This window comes from Primulina tabacum, chromosome 1 (genome assembly GCF_025594145.1).
Source record: "Primulina tabacum isolate GXHZ01 chromosome 1, ASM2559414v2, whole genome shotgun sequence".
Lineage (NCBI taxonomy): Eukaryota > Viridiplantae > Streptophyta > Magnoliopsida > Lamiales > Gesneriaceae > Primulina > Primulina tabacum.
Window position 1 is genome coordinate 14,608,969 of NC_134550.1, and position 18,606 is coordinate 14,627,574.

At 33.8% G+C, this 18,606-nt stretch overlaps 1 long non-coding RNA gene across 1 annotated transcript; it reads right to left on the reverse strand.

The window, feature by feature from the left end:
• Nucleotides 1–11,742: 11,742 nt before the first annotated feature.
• Nucleotides 11,743–12,398, reverse strand: LOC142518246 (uncharacterized). Its single transcript, XR_012813492.1, has 2 exons — nucleotides 12,132–12,398; nucleotides 11,743–12,023 (listed from the first exon to the last, which is right to left on the reverse strand). It is a non-coding gene; the product is annotated as an uncharacterized LOC142518246 (long non-coding RNA).
• Between the last annotated feature and the right edge of the window lie 6,208 nt (nucleotides 12,399–18,606).

Below are 18,606 nucleotides of genomic sequence, written 5' to 3' on the forward strand. Positions count from 1 at the left end.
GGTCTTGTTTTATACCGTCGCACATGACGACGGGTAAAAAATTAGGCGACGGACTTAAATATAAACATCGCCAAAGGCGACGATCAAAAAACCCTTCGCACAAAATGGCGACTGGTTTGTTCGAACAGTCACAAAATAGCGACGGTTATCTACTTTAGTAGGCGACGCTTTTATTAAAAACTGTCGCTACTAAAACGACTGTTTAACAAAAATCGTTGCTATAATAGCGACGGTTTATCCTATAACCGTCCCTAATCCAACCCATTTTTTGTAGTGTACACTGTGATTATTATAGTTATATTGTAAATAAGTAAATTTGAATTTCCTATGTATAAGTTATTTAAAAAATAAAAAAATATTTAAATTCATATATATATATTTTTTTATCTAAGCACAACCTTAAAATTCGAATTTTAAATTAGTCAAATATAACATATATCTGAAATCCATTACAAAATTCTATTTAAAAGTTTAAATTAAGATTAAGATGGGATAAATTTGAAATATATCCACATCAAAAGCATAAAGAATAGATTGATTACAAATGAGTTTTTTTTTTTTTTTTTTTTTTTTGAGTTCTTAATATATACTACATGTGTTTACTTTTACATCTCTTATCAAGTTCATGAACTGTTGAAAGAAACGAATGAATCTATATATTTTTTAAAAAGCAGAAATTTATGATTTAAAATTTGATATGAAAATTATAATATTTTTTTCTCAATTAAGTGGGGTGGATTAAGAAAATCTTTCATTGAAACAGTTTTCTTTGTTAAAAATTTAATACAAAAAAAAATAAAAGAAAATACAGAAGAGTGAGTTTCAAGAACTGTTTTATTCAAATTTGTATAGATAAATATTTATCTTAACCAAAAATCTATTTTGATAATAATCTATATTTATCGATAATATCATAACATTTTAAAAAAAAGGGATTTCAATAAATTGAGGTTTGGATAGAGAAATTTAAAAAATGTAACTAGAAATGCGCTTTTTCAAAAATTAAAAACTATGGTTTCCAAGCTCCGATTTTTTAATTTTTCTTATAAATATTTAAAAGTCTTCATTGAATCTGTAAGAATTATTTGATCCGAAAGATGCTCAAAATAATAAGAATATCAGTATATGATGTAAAATAGAAAATTTGTGTTTTGTCAGAATTAGGTGTTGTTCCAGATGTTACAACATCTGGGACAACATGCATCGAAATATTATATTTTATAACACAAATTGACTTTAAATAAACAACTTAGACGAGATTAAATTTGCACAAGTATAAATACTTATGCGATGCCTTATGGCAAAAATATATCACTAGAAAAACCAATCGTCTACAAAAACCAATCACTATTGATTGTCACTAAAATCAGTTTCCTCAACAAGTTGAGAAAACAAATGCTTTCTAAAACAAATAACCAGAATAAACTAAAACAAGAAAGCAAAATGTGTTGCTAAAAGTAGATCCACGAGAAAGCAGTTTTCGGCCAACTTTTTCACAGATGTTGTCCGCAGATGTTCTCAACATTCACGGCAACACCCTATCACGACTCTTCAAAACAGCAACAGCTTATTGAATTTATTTCTCTGAAAAACTTCATACCATGTGTAAGTGCGTGTATGTATTATCAAGATGGAAGAGCCGCCACAATGAAGTCCTATTCCTCTTATTTATGGATGTAGACTTTTATCTCCAAAAGGAAACCTATTTCACAAGAAAAGTAGAGTTTTGTTAGGAATAAACTCTTTTTAAACACTACTACCATATCTTATCAATTCATTATTACAAATAACATATCTCCGAATATATTTGAATGATTATCTCATTATCTAAGAAAGACAAAAGCATATTAAATATTAAACTTAATTAGTTCAACAAGGAAACAAAATATTAGGGAAATAATTTAAATCAATAAAATATATCAATTAGAATTAGAAATAATATTTCCCTTCAATATCTCCTTTTTGTCTTTCTTGGACAAAATGAGATCAAACATAATTATCAACTCCCCCTGAGTTAAAGCATTTCTCTCCCCCTGAACAAGCTATAAACATCAACAATGTTGTTAGAAATGTTGGCAACACTTAAGACAACATCAGCACCATTTCATTAGGCAAAATCAACACATAGACAGAAATATTAGTAAAAAAAAAAAAAAAAACAACCACAAAATTAAAAATAGCTTAACACTTAAAAAGACTAGAAACAGAACAAAACATATTCAATCATCCTCATCCTCTTCTTCATCATCACTGTCATCCTCTTCACTGTCATAATCCTTGGATCCAGATGGGCCAACGGTTTGATCATCTCCCCCTTTTTGTCCGGGAAAGGTACCTACCTCCAAGAGAAGCCTGAGGTCAACAGCCAGATTCTCATAATATGCCAAGTCTGCCTTAGCCTGGGAGATCTTTTTAAGAGCATGATCAAGGTGAGCCTGAACTCCAGCAATAGCAATCTTGACATAACCATCTGTTGGTCGATGGGGGGTTGAACTTGTAGAAGGCTCAGAAGTTGGAGGTGCTGTGGTAGAGTTGATCCAAGGAAGGTCAATCTTTCTATCCCCCTTGAAGAGAGCAGGGGCAATCTTCAGTAACTCACCGGCATGTGAGGAGTGTTCGGTGAGGTCTTTAATGAACCCTTGTGACTCCAAAATGCCACAAATGAGAGAGGGAAATGGGAGCTTGGATGACTTCATGCCGCCATGTGCATATTGCATGATAGTATAAAATACCAGACGCCCAAAGTTCAAGCTGGAGGTTCCAATGACAAAAAGAGTAAGTGCCTGAGACTTAGTGACCACCGTGGTGTTGGTGGTTGGTGTCCAGTTGTGAATGACGATCTTGTGAAGGACGGAGTAGAGAGACGTAAGAGTGGTAGCCGAGACCTTGTCAGGATGAGCAGGGAACTGGCAAATCAGTCCACCAGTCAGGGTGGAGATCACATCATTGAGGTCCGGTGGAGGACCTTCAACAATAAAAGGTGTGTTGTAGTAGTCATTGATGATCTGCGGTTCAAAGTTGTATACCTTATTTCGTACAAAAACTCGACCAAATTTGGGCGATCGCGCATGTCTGACGCTGGATGAGAGGTTTGCATAGAATTCAAGAACCACCTTTCGACAATAAGGAAGCGCAGAAGTGACAGTAGAGAGCAGTCCACGAGATTGAAGGAACTTGATTAGATTGTTAAGAGAGAAGGCTTCCATATCAGCATTTCGTTCCTCAATAAGAGCCCGATTGGCGTAAAGGGACCAGTTGGACAATGCCTCCTCTGTGTAAAACATTGTGTTGAAACTATTAGACAGATCGTTATCATTTAGGTCGATGTTGTCCGAGGAAGTCTCGTCATCTGAAGCAACATCTGTAGGAGCAGGAGCATCAACAGGTGCGGTATGAGTAGAGACACTGGACTCGTCAGAAGCAATGACACTGGATGGTTGAGCAGCTTATTGGCTCTTGAGGTTGGCCATAAATTGGGCCAATGTGATCTCCTCATCACAGGGTGGTGAGGACACTGGTGTAGAAGGCGGTGGTGCGTGTGTAGTAGAATCGGTGGAGTCACTCGAGGAATCACTGCTGTCTGAGGACGGAGGAACCCTCTTCATACGGGCCACAAGTTCAAAATCTTCATCAGCAGAGTCATCACCTGAGGTGTGCTCAAGGTCAGCAAGTGAAGGTCGGCTCGTCCCCTTACCATTTCGACGAAATTGTTTGGAGGTGGTCAAATCAAGGTTATACCATGCCTGTCTTTTGGAGCGACGCACTTGCTGGCGTGGAGGATCGAACACCTGGATTATCGGTGGATTATCAACATCAAAAGAATTTCCAGGTTCACCGGGAGCAATAACTTCCAGAGGCTCGGGCATAAGAGCGGCAGGAATGATCTGCAGGCTCTGGATAGAAGGTGTTGCAGCAGATGTTGCGGGAGGTGAGGAAACATCCTCTGTATGGCCCATTTGGCTTCGGATATCGTGTGGATCAAAGCCCTTTCTTGCCATTTTCACAATGTAAGTTTCAAGCGAAGAGAAGAATTGACAATTTGGGGAAAAGTTTTTCAGAGAGAAGATGCGAGAAGATGGTACGGAAGTTCAAGAAATAATTAGGTGAGAAAAAAAATTAAGATAAGTATGAATGATCAGTGCAACGGTAACAAAAATTAAACAATCAAGTGAGTCCAAACCGAAAAAAACTATTCAATTCACAGAAATTTTCTCCCAACGGTAAAAAAAAAATAATGGCAATGATTAAGGAATTAACACATTTTCAGACAATACTGAGGCAATTTTAGATTAACAACTTTTCAAAATTTTCAGAAATAACTCCTCATCGAATTTTAGCCCCACTAGACATCGAGAATCACATAGATTAGAAATTGTCTCAAAGTCTGGATTTTCACCGAATTTTACTTTGTTGAAATACTCATGTTCTTTTGGCACAGCAAAATTCACAATGATATGTTTAAGCATGGCCTATTTATGCCTAATAACAGAATGTAACAAAAATGAAAACATGAAACAAGTATGAGATATGTTTACAGATGAGGTGTTGACACAAATGTTGGCCACATCTTCTGACACACGCACAATTCCAAAAACAACTATCGAATTTTCTTCACACTTGTCAATTACTTGATCATAGAAGTGGTAGCTCCCACACTAGAAGAACAGTCTTCAATGGACTCCTCTAGGTAGCTTTTTCTATTTTTTTCTATTTCTGTGTTCATACTTAGAAGGGGTAGCTCCCATACTTAAATTCCAGCCTTCATTGGGCTACTTTAGGTAGCTTTTTCCATCTTTTCTTCTAATCACAGACCCAACAATATTTATATTTTAATCCCTCGGGTACTTGTCACATTGATTAGAGATAAGTGACCATTCTTAAAATCTCTGGTGACGAAAATCACATGTATAGGTGTGAGGTTTTTAGAATGAAACAAAGGATTGTACGTGCATCAGAAAACTATGCTACACAGTTTCAACACAACATATCACAGTATGTATGAAAATGCAGGATGTCTAATGCTTAAAAATGCACATGTATGTTAGATGTTGTCCGAGATGTTGTAACATCTGAGACAACATCTATGAATGATCAGACAGAATACATGCTGAGAGATTTCCTAAGGTTGGAGAACCTCTCAAAGTCTAATGCTTTTGTGAATATATCAGCCAATTGATTATTTGTATCAACAAATTCCATCCGAATTAATCCTTTCTCTACTAGATCTCGAATAAAGTGATGACGAATGTCAATGTGTTTAGTTCGAGAGTGTTGTACTGGATTTTTGAAATGTTTATTGCACTAGAGTTGTCACAGTACACCACTAAGGGTTCACTCTTAAGCCCGTAGTCTTCTATCATTTGATTCATCCACAAAAGTTGAGTGCAACCACTTCCAGCTGCCACATATTCAGATTCAGCAGTTGAAAGTGACACACAGTTCTTTTTTCTATTATACCATGATATCAAATTATTTCCAAGGTAAAAGCAACCTCCAGATGTACTCTTCCTATCATCTAAATCATTAGCCCAATCAGCATCAGAAAAACCTACTAAGTTCGAGTTGGTTTCTTGAGTGTACCATAGCCCTAATTCAATTGTGCCCGCTATGTAGCGAAGAATACGCTTCACAGCTTTCAAATGAGAGATCTTAGGATTAGATTGATATCTAGCACATAAGCATACACTAAACATGATGTCAGGACGACTGGCTGTCAAATAAAGGAGACTACCTATGATACTGCGGTATAAGGTGTTGTCAACATTTTCGGCAGCATCATCTTTGGATAATTTTTCATTTGAGCCCATAGGTGTTTTCATGTGTTTCGTGTTTTCATTAGCAAATTTCTTTATCAAGTTTTTAGCATACTTACTTTGATACAAAAAGATGTCATCATGCATTTGTTTGATTTGAAAACCAAGAAAGAAACTTAATTCACCAACCATACTCATTTCAAAAGTAGATGACATGCACTCAACGAAATCATCAGCATGCTTTTGAGATAAAGAACCAAAGATTATATCATCAACATAGACTTGACAAATAAGAATATCATCTTTGGACTTTTGAATAAAAAGAGTTTTGTCCACCGCACCTCGTTTGAAGCCAATTTCAAGAAAATATTCTGCTAATCTGTCATACCATGCACGTGGTGCTTGCTTCAAACCGTAGAGAGCCTTTTTCAGTTTGTACACATGATGCAAATTATGTGGATCTTCAAATCCTTTAGGCTGTCTGACGTATGCTTCCTCACACAAGATACCATTCAAAAATGCACTTTTGACGTCTATTTGAAATAATTTGAGTTTCATGTAGCATGCAATGGATAGCAGAAGCCGAATTGACTCAATGTGGGCAACAGGGACGAAGGTCTCATCAAAATCAATCCTCTCAACCTGTGTGTACCCTTGAACAACCAACCTTACTTTGTTTCGAATAATGTTCCCTGACTCATCGGTTTTATTTTTAAAAATCCATCTAGTTCCAATTATGTTGACGTGGTCAGGGGGTGGAACAAGATCCCATACATCATTTCGAACGAATTCATCAAGCTCATCATGCATAGCGTTGACCCAAAACTCATCTTTTAAGGCTTCTTCAACATTTTTAGGTTCATATTGAGATACAAAACATGAAAATCTAACCTGTGAGTAAGCCGAGCTCATGCATATAAGTCCAGCCATTTTTCGGTAATCGACTTTCTCTTTCTTTCGAGTTTGGACATCACCTTGTGCGCTTCCAATTATTTGGGATGATGGATAATCCTTCTGAATTTTGCTTGGAATATATGATCCATCATCTACTGCATCATCATCGCTATGATTTTCTTCAGATTCAGTGACTTCAGTGTCACGTGTTGTGCCAGATGTTGCAACATCTGGGGCAACATCTGCATTTTCCAATGATATAGGATTGTCCAGAAGGTCTTCAACGTCATCTTCAGCAGTTTTATTTTTGAGATTCAAGTTTTTCAAGGTTTTGAAATTTGCGTGTCCTAGTTTTTGATGCTAAAGGTCAAGTTCGGTGATTTACACATGTTTGCATGAAAGTTCTTCACCTATTTGATAGCAATTATCCGAAGACTTTGTGCATGTCATAATGTACAAATTAGTTTCATCAAAAACTTCACAAGTATGTTTATCAAACTTAACAAGCAAATTATCATCACACAATTAACTTATGCTTATCAAATTTGAATTTAATCCTTCAACATGAAGCACATTGTGGAGCTTTGGTAGTCCTTCAACATTCAATGTGCCCTTTCCCACAATTTTTCCTTTAGCTCCCCCTTATAGGTCACTCTACCACAATTTTGTTCAATATAATCGATGAGATGTTCTCTTGAACCTGTCATGTGGCGTGAGCTTCCACTATCAAAGTACCAATGACCTGTAGTGTTAGTTTTCAACGAAGTATAAACAACTTTATAGTGAGTTTTTACCTTTGGTACCCAAATTTGTCTTACTGTAGGTCGATGGTGGGAGGTGTTGCGGGAAGTGTTGGACAACATTCGGGGCAACATCTGACTTGACTTTTGATTCATGCGATCATCCCTGAGTTTAAAACAGTAGGGCCTTATATGACCAGGCTTAAAGCAGTAATGACATATGTACCTTCGTTTTCTTTTCCTAGGAATGGATGCCGAATTTTGTCTTCTTGGAGGAGAGCTTTTGATAGGCGACTTGGATTGTGGTTGTGTGGATGTATCGGCCTTCTCTTTTACAAAAATAGTTGACTTGGAAGATTCACCAATTTCAAACATACTGTCTTTGAAACCTAAGCCTTTTTTGTCATCTCTTCCCATCAAAAGTATGGAATCAAGCTTGGATGTGCTTGAATTAAACTTAGACAAGGTTTCAGTTGCCTTTTGAAGTTCTTCTTTGGTCTTACAAGGTTCCAAATCCTTTTTTACTCAAAATTACCTCAAGTTTGACAACTACGGCTTTTAGATCAATGTTCTCCTTCATGAGACTTGAGTTCAACTTGTTTCTTTTGGTCCAATCTTCAAATAGCTCTTCATAAACTTTTGTACACTCTCAAGTGTGATTCCTTCCTCATCATCTTATGATTCATCATCTCCACTCATATTTCCAGAAGTTGTGGATTTCAAGCATACTGAATTTTTGCAGATGTTGCGGCCAGGTGTGACAACACCTAGGGCAACACCTAAAGGATTCACCTGCAGTCTGCGACTTTTTTTCAGTAGTGTAGTCAAGGAGGTTTGATTTTCTTCATCAGTGGTTTTCTCCTCAGCATCGGATTCTTCATCGCTTAGAGACACATTGTAGCCTTTGTTTTTTCGCAATATGTTAGCACATTCATTGGCATAGTGTCCAAAGCCCTTGCACTCTCTACACTGCACCGAATCATAATTTTTTGAATTGTATTGTCCCTTGCCTTCATTCCTTGACTGAAATTGTTGCTTGGCAGGGTACTTTTGTGACATTTCAGGTGCAGGAAAACGTGGAGATTTAAATGGTTGTGCATCCTTCTTTTTATCTCTGATTCTTTTCAATTAATCATCGAATTTCTTTGTGATAAAGGAGATAGAATCCTCGCAGAGATCAGAATCATTGACTTCTTGAGATATTTGAAGGAGTTCATTGTAGGAGTCATTTGAAGCTTGGAGTGCAATTGTCTTCCCTTTGTCCTTTTTCTGCATGTCCCGGTTCATCTCAAAAGTGCGTAGTGAACTGACAAGGTCTTCCATTGCCATCTGAGAAGTGTCCTTAGCCTCATCTATTGCGCAAATTTTTAAGTTAAATCTTTCGGGCAGAGAACGGAGGATCTTGCTAACTAGACGCTAATTGGAGATAGAGTCTCCAATACTGAATGCCTCATTAGCAATTTCCCGTAGGCGACGATCGTAATCGAGTATATTCTCAGATTCTTCCATCCTCATCATCTCGAATTTGGAAGTGAGCATCCTTAATCTGGTTCGTCGCACACTCTCAGAACCTTCACAGTGTCTTTGGAGAGTATCCCATGCACTTTTAGCAGAAGTACAGTTTGTGATTGAACTGAACATGTTCATGTCAACCGAAGTAAATATAGCATTTAAGGCCTTTGAGTTGTAGTTTGAATTTTGCACTTCATCAGCAGTCCAGTCAGTTTCAGGTTTTGGCAATTTGTCACCCTCTTGATCTATCATGACTAGTGAAGTCCATCCATTGATGACACGCTGCCATGCCCGTTCATCTATGGATTTTATGTAGTATCTTATTTTGACCTTCCATAGGTTGTAGTTGGTACCATCTAGGACTGGTGGTCAAAGTGCTGCGCTTGCAAATGACGTGTCCATTTGATTAATTCAATTTCAAACAAAACAAGAACCAAAATCAACACTTAGTATATCAAGAGTAGGCTCTGATACCACTTGTAAGAATTATTTTGTCCTACAGATGCTCAAAATAATAAGAATATCAGTATATGATGTAAAATAGAAAATTTGTGTTTTGTCAGAATTAGGTGTTGTTCCAGATGTTACAACATCTGGGACAACATGCATCGAAATATTATATTTTATAACAAAAATTGACTTTAAATAAACAACTTAGACGAGATTAAATTTGTACAAGTATAAATTCTTGCGCGATGTCTTATGGCAAAAATATATCACTAGAAAAACCAATCGTTTACAAAAACCAAATACTAGTGATTCTCACTAAAATTAATTTCCTCAACAAGTTGATAAAACAAATGCTTTCTAAAACAAATAGCCAGGATAAACTAAAACAGGAAAGCAAAATGTGTTGCTAAAAATAGATCCACGAGAAAGAAGTCTTCGGCCAACTTCTTCACAGATGTTGTTCGCAGATGTTCTCAACATTCACGGCAACACCCTATCACGACTCTTCAAAACAGCAACGGTTTATTGAACTTATTTCTTTGAAAAACTTCATATCGTGTGTAAGTGCGTGTATGTATTATCAAGATGGAAGAGCCGCCACAATGAAGTCATATTCCTCTTCTTTATGGATATAGACTTTGATCTCCACAAGGAAACCTATTTCACAAGGAAAGTAGAGTTTTGTTAGGAATAAACTCTTTTTAAACACTACTACCATATCTTATCAATTCATTATCACAAATAACATATCTCCGAATATATTTGAATGATTATATCATTATCTAAGAAAGGCAAAATCATATTAAATATTAAACTTAATTAGATCAACAAGGAAACATAATATTAGGAAAATAATTTAAATAATAAAATATATCAATTAGAATTAGAAATAATATTTCCCTTCAGAATCTTAGAACTATTTTTGTCATCTCTCAATTTTTTTTTTGAAAAACAAAGATTTTATAGATTGCGTTTGGTTGCATATATATCATTATACTGTGGAGGAAATCGATTAGGGAAAAAGATTTAAAGCTTCAATTTTTTTTTTTCGAAATTTTAAATTTTGAAGCTTGAAATTTAGAAGACTCAAATATTGGGCATATCTGAAATACATTATAATTTTTTTAAATAAAATTTAAATTAATAAAAAATAAATTTGAAATTTATCCACACCAAGAAGCATCCAAATAAAAAATAGAATAATTCCAATTTTTTTTCCTTCACCTCCCCCATATATTTTACATCATTTAGCAAGTGCAAAAATTATAAAATGACAAAGGGTAAGTGTGAAATACATAAAATATAGGTCACATGAATTAAAAAAAAAAAAAAACCGATTTTTTTGTCAAATAGCTCTATTCAAACACAATTTTATAACAAAATCCTCCATCATAAAATGTTTTTAAATATTGATTAATGTGTCCAAACTGTGTGGCTCATCAATAGTCCTTCATAAGAATATGTAGATCTTTTACTCATTGTGGATTAACTCATAAGAATATGTAGATCTTTTACTCATTGTGGATTGACTTGTTGCATGATTAATGTAGCTTAAGTTATTATGGTCAAGACAGTCATGAACCCTACGGAGCATCACCATGAAGAATCAAGTTCGAGCCCACCACAAGCGAAGGAATCACCTAGAAACCCACAAACATCCACTCTATCCTATGTATGGGTTAGATTGTCCCACATCGATTAGATAAAATCCATGAGAGTTGCACATATCAGCTTGGACAATTCTCTCCGTTGAGCTAGCTTTTGGGATTTAGTTAAGTCAAAGTTCCAATCTAACAAGGTATTAGAAGCTCAGGTTCTACCGTTATGTGATGGATTGCCCATAGTTGATATACTTGTTCTGTTCATAATTGGGTCATTTGTAAATTTCACCCTCCAGATGTTCATTCCTGGGCGTGAGAGGAGTGTGTTAGTTGTGTCACATCGGTTAGATAAAATCCCTGAGAGTTGCACAATATGACTTGGACAATTCTCTCTAATTGAGCTAGCTTTTGGGGTTGAGTTAGGGTCAAGTTTCACTCTAACATCCATGTATGGAACATTCCATTTTTATTCATACTCCATCTTTACAATCAATGAGAAATTTGGTAAATATATATATATCTACCATACAAGCACCAAAACATAATAGAAAAGATTAATACACAAATAGATAGTATACATTTTCATACTTATAGTCTCGAGATTTTTTCGGTTTAGCGTCCTCTAGTTTCTCAAGTATCAAAATGGTTAAAAAGACTAAATTGTGACATAAGAAAATCCTCGAGGTTACTGAAATATCAGAAGCTAACATATATATTTGAGCACATGACTGTCAAGCGACCAAAAAAAAAAAAAAAAAAATCCGATAACAGAGACCGAACCCTGTATGCATAGACAGACAGTTGTAGTCTTTTATTCAATAACATTTAACTGCAACGACGATTCTAATGACAGAAGAGCGAGTAATGGAGATAACGAATCGATCAAGGGCACTTGGGTTTTCCCTTGGAGTTACGGTAGTCCCTGTAACAAGGGCACTCGTGCTTGTTCCCAAATGTTCCCGATGGCACGCACTTGCATTTGGCGCAGCAGATCCCACAGTATTTCATGCACCGATCCTTCATCCCCGCCTTCGCGCAGCGCAATCCGCAGCTCTGCTGGCAGTTAACTGCGTCTGGGCCATTAAAACCAAAATCATTAACACCATATATAATCCATAAATGCCATTAGTTCTTATATATATGTTGATGCACAGAGAAGTGAAGAAGAAATGGAGACTTACAGATCTTGGCCTCGATGAAAGAGTTGTTCAACAGAAGAGCGCAGAGAAGAAGGAAGCAGAGAAAGCTGGTGAAATTTCTCATGGTATTCTCTGTTTCTTGGCTCGTGTTTAATCTAAATTAGGTTCCGGGTCCTCTTCGATAAATTGTGCATGGTATTTATAGAAGCGAGATATTCAATATTTGCGTTGGTTGGATCATGAATGGTACGCCAGAATACGGTAGGATTAGAATGAATATTCATGAACCTACTCCAAAACACATGCTTTGTATGATTGGAATGCCAATTTCTATCATGAAAATTATATATTTTTTGGCATTTAACTTACAATTTTTTTATTGGAAAATTGATTATTCTAGTCTATTTTAAAGTCATAATTTTAAAAATAACTTTCTTTATTTCATATTTTGCATTCTGTCTTATTTAATTAAAAAAATCCTAAAATACCTTTTTTCTATGAACACACATGTTCTATTTTCGTGATTAATTTGTTTAATTATCGATTATTTCTCTTTAAGAGTTGATTTAACATTTGTTCTGTTTTATTTAATTTATAATATATTAATTTTTTTAATACTAATTACTTATATCAATAAACATATTTAATAAAATTATGAATTGTTAATTTGAATTAGTACATATGAAACCACCAAGATTATAATATTTTAATTACGATTGTTGCTCATTTAAAATAATATAAACAAAATCACCAATCAACATGGTTATGAAACGTAATAATTACATCAATGTGAGTTTACACAAATATAAAAAAAAATCTGACGGTCTCAATTAATTATCTACTTTATTCTATGCTAACAATTTATGAGTATGCCCAATAAACCTTCAAAAAAATAAAATGCATAAAAATGATAATCGACAAAAGAATTATCTCAAATTATCACCACTCTATGTCCAAATGCATGAAATTCATAAGATTATTCGAGAAATTGGGAAAATCAAATAAAGAGTTTGAGATTAAAAAAAATTGATGGTGAATAGATTTTAAATGAGATAGGAAATATCTATGTAATTTGATATGATAAAAAGACTATTTTGGTAAATTAATTTAACTGAAGACTAAAATTGATTATAGTAATTGTGTGAAGGTTATTTAAGAAAATATCCCTTTTTTATTTTATTATCGGATTTTAAATTTAATATTATTTTTCAATTTTAATCATTTTTCGATGATCCGTTGATCTGCTCTTAAATGATGAAAAAACACTTAGGCACATGGTCTATTTTTTAGAATCTCAAAATACCCATTATTTTTTTAGCGTAGAAAATTTAGTTTTTGTAAAAAAAATAGTCTTTTTTTATGTCTCGTAGTCTTATTGTAAGTCAATTCGTAGTCTTAATATACTAACGCTTTTTCCAATTTTAATCTTTTTTTTTTTCCGGAGCTCTAACCAATGGCCAGAAGAACGGGTGATCACTCCCAAAGTTACAAATTTTTTTCGATGAAGTTTCTTTTTTTACATAAAAACAATTTCTTCGATCTACATTCCATTTTCTTAAAAAGAAATACAGAATATGAAAACAAAATTTGCAATTAACTTGTTTTCAAATACCTAGACAGAAAAGGTTTAGGAAACATTATTATTAAATTCGATTTTTTTTTTACTCAAACATTATTATTAAATTCGAAAAACCCAGAACAGTAAAGAGAACATTATAAAATTATTTTGATAAGTTCTACGCAACTATACGTAATGGATAGTTTTAAATTTGGGACAAGTAAGTTTTAATGTCTCGTAGTCTTGTTGTAAGTCAATTTATAGTCTAAATATATTAACGCTTTTTCCAGTTTTAGTCTCTTTTTTTTTTTGCCGGAGCTTTAACCAATGGCCGTAAAATACTTATTTGGCGACCACATGACAAGCTCACATGAAATAATAAATTTGGAATTTTTGGTTTGGAGGAAAATTGTATTAGTGACACAATATTTTTTAAACATTGACATTAAGAGTTAATTATTAATTAATAAATAAAATCTAAAAAAACAAAATAAGAATTTGAGGTTATCGGCTAGGTTTCCGACAAAAAAAAAAAAGAAAAAAGATTGAAATCGAAAACAATTAATTTTGTAGACTAAGACTGTAAATTCACTTATAACACGACCAAAATTTGAAAATGTGCTTAGTTACAAAACCAAAAACTTAATTTTTCTTTTTAAAATTTTGTACTACGTTTTATTAGTTTTTTTAGAACATGATATTTTGTACTATGTTTGGTTCAATATTAATGGTTAATAATTTCTCTATATTATTAACGCACACATTCCCAATCACCACACAAAGATTTCATCGATCTTGGCACGTGAAATTGTTGAAAATTTTCAGCTTTCACCCATTCCTTTATAAAAAAAAAAAAAGAGAGAGAGACCGTGAATTTAATAAATGTTAAAATAAAATTTGGAACATATTTTGAGGTTCATTTCAAGAAATATATTTCAAAACTATATGTGAAAGTTAATTTTTTTTAAAACAAATTGTTTATAAAGGAGGAAGAAGTTTTAAAAACTTTAGAAAACTAATATAATGTACACAAATATATCATCGAGAATATTGAAATCAATAAATATTCTTAGAGAAATTATCAACAAATATATGTAAATTTTAAACATTAAACGGCCGTTCTATAGAGTCTCGATTTTTGCCTATTTTCTTGTACTTTATTCGATTTTTATTTATGAATATGTAATCAATTCTAATTATGGATATAAATATCCTTGCGTAGAATTCAGCACTCCATGTTATTATAACAAAAACCGTAGACGTGGATATCCGAATAATATATATTTTTAAAACTGTAATCTAAATATTACTAGAGATGTAAATGAAGTAAGTTACTCGAAGCTCGGCTCATTGAAAAGCTCGTTCCTTAAGTTTATCGAACCGAGCTCGAGTTCAATTTCAAAATCGAGCTTAAGAATATTACATAGGTAAGCTCGCAAGCGTATTAGCGAGCTCAAGCTCAACTCATCTTGAGTATATAATAATAACTTTCATTGTACTATATCAAAATTTAAATATAATAAATAAAATTGAAAGACAGTAAAATGATAACATACATCTAGTGGCGGAATCCACTAGAGGACCAAGGCCCCCACAATTTTTTTACTATATATTTAAATTTTTAGAAAATAAATGTATAAATAAATGCTCCCAAATAATTGAAAAAAATATATATTTAAGGATTTGTTATACTTGAATTCGATAATATCATTCCAAAAAAATTTCCCCTTCAACCCTTTTTTCTCCTTCTTCTGTTTTTTTTTTTTTCGTATTTATCTTTTTAAACAATATAAAATAAAAATAATAAATACATAGAAAGGGGAAAGTGGGCTTGATTCATGATTAGTTTCAATTCATCGTGAAACATTTCTCTTCCTAAAAGTAGATTAAGCGAAAAAAGTAAGAGAAAATTGGGTGAGCATATTTCTCTAAATTTTAATCACAACATTAATTAATTAGTTTTTTTTAGTCTTTTCTAGCTTGTTTTTATTAAAAATATTTGGTTTATGCTGTATGAACTCTTGAATTGAAATATGGGTCATGTTATCTTTTTTGGAAGAAAATTTGGCTTTTCTATGTCTTGTTTGTTTTATCTATTAAAATAAATAAGGATGTTTCTTGTTCTATTTCGAAGGCTCAGACTAATTTTATTATCAAATCACTTCTATTTTACAGATGAGCCCTATCTTTGCTTCTTATTTTATTTATTACGTAGCCTGATGAATGTTGTTATTTCTCTTTATTTATGTAATAGAAAGAATTTTTTTAATATAATTTCTTGATTTGAATCCTATTTGATTCAAGTGATGTTTGCTCAATGTTTGTGTTTTGCCAAATTTGATTTGCACAACCGTCACATTTTTTATTTTAGAATTTAGCAATTGTAATGTTGTTTTGATTAAAATGACTAGATTTAATTTATCTGCGTCAAAATAACAGGTTCTTAGAAATAGTACCGGATTCCTCTAAACTCTCCGGAGATCTTAGAGAAACACAAAAAATGGTACAAAATTATGACAATATGATGTATTATGTATCACAAAATGTGGAGAAAATCCTTGAAAACCAGGAAGAAATTCTTGGAATATTAAAGGATATTCGAACAAGAATTCAAATCCTATAACAATAACCAAGTTCTAGCAAAAGAATTTCAGAAGAAAGGTTACCACCATCCTTCGGTAATGAACCCTTGTTACATCAACAAAGAAAGGCCAAAGTAGTGTCAAAACCTTTGACTGAAGAAGAAAAAATGATTAATCTAATTAAGTCTGTCTCAGAAAAGAAATTAATCTGGTGAAAAAATTAGAAATAATTGGTCTCGAAGATCTACAAGAACTTGCAGAATCATTTGCAAATCTCCAGGTCGTAGATATAAAGATGAACACAACGGGAGGTGAACAACCTTCGATAACCTGGTCATCTTCTCAGGAACCACCAAGGGAAAGCGTGGGATCTCAGAATATAAATATGAGAGAATGTCAACCCGATTTCCATACTTGGGGAGAATCACACCTAGCGAGAACAAGGACAAGGAGAAATCAAATTCCCTTGCACCAAACACCCTATGGGAAAACTGTTTTAGAACCTATACATCCTTATGAGGTCATTCTTAACTTTGATGTACTAGATTTCAAAAGCAGAGAAGATCTCATAGATGATTGGACATCTGCTATGAGAATCGCTGCAGGAACACTTGATCTCAACATAGAAGGATTCATTAAAATTTTAGAAATGAGTCTTATGAGATTAGTTAAAATTGCTTGGGACATGACCTCATTAGAAAATAAAGAGTCAGTCCTAGTCGGATAATCTCTTAGTGAGATAGCTGAAAAAATGGCTACCCTATTTAAAGCACAGTTTATAGGGGGTAAACTATTTTAACAGTCAAGATACACAGAAGAGCAAAAAATATACTCAAGCTCTGTATAGCCTTGAAATACATGACATATGTTAGTGGATGAATATATTATGTTATTCACTAATATAGATGAAATTCAGGGGTCGAAGAAAATATAGCTATGCAGCTTTTCTTCGCTAAAATGTCGAGTCCTTGGAGAGAAATTGTGAGAACCCGAATTTCCAGCATTTCAGTAGCAATGCAAAATTTCCAGCAGAAGATAATATTTCAGAAGCTGGTACTTTTCCAGCAGATTAAAATCCAGCAGGAGAAGATTAGAATCCAGCAGCAGACAGCAGATAAAAAAATCCAGCAGCAGAAGATTAGAATCCACCAGACAGTTACTGATTCAGCCTAGACTTATAACTGAAGCATTAACATGGAATAAAGGCTGTTAATGGCAGATTATGGACATTAATAGGGAGGTTAACAGTCAGAATTTGGCCTATAAATAACACCCTCAAGTCTCTGAGATTGTTGTTACACAATTCTTGAGTTATCACTTGAAAATTGAGCTAAGAGAGTGCTTATTTTCGGGCAGTAGAAACCAGTAGCGAGAGCAAGCCTATTTCCAGACTTCAACCGAAACTCTCCAGCAAATTACATGTAAGTGGGCTTATGTATAAATATCTTGAAATCAGTTTGATAATTCTGTTTTAAAGCACATTTTCTATATGTTTAATTTATGATATATGATTTTGAAGCACTGAAACTCCCTAGTAAACTAATGGTAGGAATATATATTCTGAACATTTCTGAATTCTGATTCTGATTCTGGCCTCACCCCTTAGAGGAGAGAACATATAGGGGACTGATATCGGTTTAACCATGAAATTCACTAACGTGCTCAGTGCTTACTAATTCTGATTTATGTTCTGAAACCTGTGATTTCTGAATTCTGATTTCTGTTCTGAAAATAAGAGTTTTCTACATATTACTGTTTTACTGTCATGTTGAAAACGATTTCGAAAATTGGGAGTTATCCCCGCCCCTGCTTACTGAGTGACAATCATATCACTCACCCACCAAACCCATCTCAGATAAGAACGAGGAAGAAAAATTAGAAGAAGAAGAGCAGATCCAGTTCTGGGCTCGTGAAGAAGATTATTGTTCTCAGTTTATTTTTATGTTAATTCCGCTGTATCTGTTAAGACACTGTTATGTCTGGTTTTACATTTCCACTGTAAAACGTCAGTATTCGAGTTGTAACAGACAATTAATTTATTTCGTATTATGAATAAAAGACTGGTTTTTGAATTCTGTACTCTGAGGCTGGTTGTTTTCGAATGTAAATTTGAGAGCAACGCCGGTGTTAACCAACCCCTATCCCGGGGCGTGACATTGAAGTGGTATCAGAACAAACCAGGTTTCATAATCTGGGGAGGAGGAACTAGAAATAATAAGTTCTGATAGAGTTCTGAAATTAAGTCCTGAAGGTTACTGAAATAAGCTACTGTAATAGACTTTCTGAAAATTTACTACTGTAATAGGCTACTAAAAATATAGACTAACTACGTACAGTTGGGAAAAATCAGTAAGGGAAACAAATCAGAATACAGTAT